At 41.2% G+C, this 3,652-nt stretch overlaps 1 pseudogene; it reads right to left on the bottom strand.

The window, feature by feature from the left end:
* Positions 1 to 1,473: 1,473 nt before the first annotated feature.
* Positions 1,474 to 2,835, bottom strand: LOC100685135 (annotated as a pseudogene).
* Between the last annotated feature and the right edge of the window lie 817 nt (positions 2,836 to 3,652).

Genomic DNA, 3,652 nt, shown 5'->3' with positions numbered 1-3,652 from the left:
GAGACAGCACAATGAACAGCCCACCTGAGATACAGCATAGATGCAGCAGTTTGAAAAACACCTAGGATGTACAAGAAGATTAATTTACTAATCTTCGTGTGTGGGATGGAAAGGCTGGGTTCTTTGAGAGGCATTTCTAAGAATGGAAGAGCTGGTGGGCACCATTTCCCATCCTGCCCCATAGTCTAGATACATGGACACCTGCAGAAACCAGCACAGTGCCAACACTCTGCACTGAGCTTGCTAACAGTGTCCAGGCCCTGGTACTTTTGTGAATCTGCCTGCTCCAACACAATTGGCCTTGGAAGAAGTTTTCCCAAGTATTTGCCACAGTGGACCTACGAGGAACTTGTTGGCCCTTAGTGCTAGACCCCAGTGACTTCCTGAGAACATACCCTTCAATACACCTCTGGCAAGAGTCCAACCAAAATGGTGCCATAAGTAAGTTAGCTATGGCAAGAGACAGCACCATTCCAAAGTGACTCCTGTCCTGGGGAGAGGGGAAGATAACCTTAGGCATCTGAACTGGGTCTCACTACAGCCCCAGCAGTGGGCTGGAGGCAGATAGCCCCGCCTGACTGCAGCCCCACCCACAAATGAAAGCTTCTCAGGGAACAACAAAGGGAGAGTGCCCCCCTTCAGCTCTGCTAAATGCCTGATCTCACTAAACTCAAGAGAGCTCCAGACTCACCCACTAAAAACATCCACTCACTCACACAAACCCTGCCCACAACAAGCAAAGAGAACCATTGCAGACAACTGAACTGAAGGCAAATGTGACTCAACCACAATAGTAGGGCACATACAACACACTTAGGAGACACCCCTAAAGCATCAGGTCTGGTGGACAGAGGACATTACACTACAGGGCACCATAAGACCTCTTCATAAGGCCATTACTTTACTAAAATGTATATTACATTCATTGATATTTGGGTATTAAACCAGACTTGGATTCCTAGGATAAATTCTACTGGGTCATGGTTTATAACCTTTTTATATTCTGCTAGTTAGATTTAGTTTTCTAGTACTCTGAGGATTTTTCATATATATATCTTAAGAAACAAAATTGTGGGGAAGCCTGGGTGGCTCAGCAGTTGAGTGTCTGCCTTTGGCCCAGGGCGTGATCCTAGAGTCCTGGAATCGAGTCTCACATCAGGCTCCCTGCATGGAGCCTGCTTCTCTCTCTGCCTATGTCTCTGCCTCTCTCTATGTGTATCTCTGATGAATAAATATAATCTTTAAAAAAAAAGTCACAAGAATTTTTAGTTTCCTTTTGTGTTTATCTGTTTTGACATCAGGGTATAGTGGCCTCATAGATTGAGTTGAAAAATGTACCTTTTCATCTACTTTTTTTCTTTCTTAAAGCCTTTACTTTGAAACATAATGAAAAATCTTACAGGTATGCATGAAAAAGTAAGACATGATTACAGTAAAAGTTAAGATAATCTAACTATAAAGCTTTAATGCCTGTCAGCTAGTGGAGGCTAAAGTTCCGAGCATGACATGTTGCAGGACTGAAAGGAATGGTAATTCCTTTCCTTCTTCAGTCTCCCCTTCAACAGAATCCATGCTAAACTCCTCATAATCCTTCTCAAGAGCTGCCATGTCCTCCTGGGCCACACAAAACTCTCCTTCCATGCCCTTACCCACATATCAGTGAACAAAGGTATGCTTGGGATACACCAGGTCAAATGTGTGATTCAGGCTATCCCAGACCTTATTCAATGGCTGTGCTGTTGCATAGAGCTTGTGTACCTTGGCCAGGTCTCCACCAAGTACCAGTGGGAGGCTGGTAATTAACACTAACTTTAAGGCCAGTGGGGCACTAGTCCACAAACTGAATGCTGCACTTGGTCTTAATGGTGGCAATGGTGTCACTGATATCTTTGGGAACCATGTTGTCATGGTACAACAGGCATCAAGCCATGTATTTACTATGGCAAGGGTGACATTTCATCATCTATTTGGCTGGCTCAAGGCATGTATTGGTGATCTCTGCTACAGAAAGCTGATCATGATAAGCATATGTGGCCAGGGGAAGTGGATGTGGGGATAGGGGACCAGATTGGTCTGAAATTCTGACCAATCAACATTGGTCAGATCAAAGATCAAAATTCAGAGCTCCATCAAATCTGAGGGAAGCTATGATAAAGGACAATTTGACCTACCAACCTATTTAGGTAGGGTGTTCAATATTGAGGTTTCTATGACAGATGTCTAAATGGCCTCAATGTCTACCATAAGGCACAGAATGCTCCAGAATGATGTGATTAGAGAGGATGGAATTGCAATGCTCAACTAGAACTGTGGAAACCTGAGAGGCTGGGTAAATGGTGAACTCCAGAATGGACTTCTTGCCAGAGTTGGCAGACAGGCATTCCATTAGCAGAGAGGTGAATCCAGAACCATTTCCTCCTCCAAAGCCACAGAAAACCAAGGATCTTTATAGACCTGTGGACTGGTTTTTTAAGTTGGTCCAAGACAAGGTCAATAATCTCTCTGCCAATGGTGTAGTGCTCTAGGGCAGTTATTGACAGCATCTTCTTTGCCTGTGATGAGCTGCTCAGGATGGAAGAACTGGCAGTAGGTGTTACTGTGAACTTCATCATTGACCATTGGTTCCAAGTCTACAAACACGGCCTTGGACACATGCTTGCCAGTACCTGTCTCACTGAAGAAGGTGATGAAGGAGTCATCTCCTGCTCCAATGGTCTTATCACTTGGCATCTGGCTATTGGGTTAGATGCCCTGTCTCAGGCAATAGATCTCCCAGTAGGCATTGCCAATTTGGACACCAGCCTGGCCAATGGAGATGGAGATACACTCATGCATGTTAGATATGGATTAGCAGGTACAAGCTACAGGTCCCATTTATGGTCCTCAAACAAGTTAAGAGTCGAGCTAAGTAATACAGTTCCTCTTCATCTATTTTGTTTTGTTTTGGAGGAGTCTGTTAAGATTACACTTAGTTTTTCAAATGTTTGGTAGAATTCACTAGTAAGGTCATCTGTACATATTTTTTTCTTTGTGGGAAGTCCTTAACAAATACCAATAAATTATTTTTTCCTTTCTGTTTCGATTGTATAATTTCTATTGATATATTTTAATTTTTTTCTTCTGCTATCTCAAATATGTTGTTGATTTCTTTAGTAATTTTTTTAATTTTGGGTATAAAATTCTAGGAATTCTGGAATTTCAGTCTAAAATTTTTATTTGGTAATTATTTAATAATTTATATCTGCTTATTAATGTTCTCTATTTTATGAAATATTTTTATCATATCTCATATATTTTCTTTTTGTATGATTGCCTTTAGTTCTTTGAACATATTTAAAATAGCTTCTTAAAGTATTTCATGCTAAGCCCATCACCTTGGCCCCTTCAAAAGAAGTTTCTACTGTCTTCTGTTTTTCCTGTCAATGGGTCACACTTTTCTATTTCTTTCTATGTTACCTAAACTTTTCTGAAAACGGGATCTTTTTAATAATATGTTGTAGCAATTCTGCACACTGATCCCTAATTCCACCCCAAATGTGTATAGAATTGGCACAATGGTCTTATAATCAATTAGGCAATGAATAACAGTTTTGAAGATGTACTTAAGACTGGTTCTATAGTTCTACTCAAGTTATATACTTTAGAGAAGCCT

The sequence above is a fragment of the Canis lupus genome, chromosome 8 (assembly GCF_011100685.1).
Source record: "Canis lupus familiaris isolate Mischka breed German Shepherd chromosome 8, alternate assembly UU_Cfam_GSD_1.0, whole genome shotgun sequence".
Classification (NCBI taxonomy): domain Eukaryota; kingdom Metazoa; phylum Chordata; class Mammalia; order Carnivora; family Canidae; genus Canis; species Canis lupus.
Note: the sequence above shows the minus strand (reverse complement) of the source record. Positions and strands in the feature narration are given on the sequence as shown.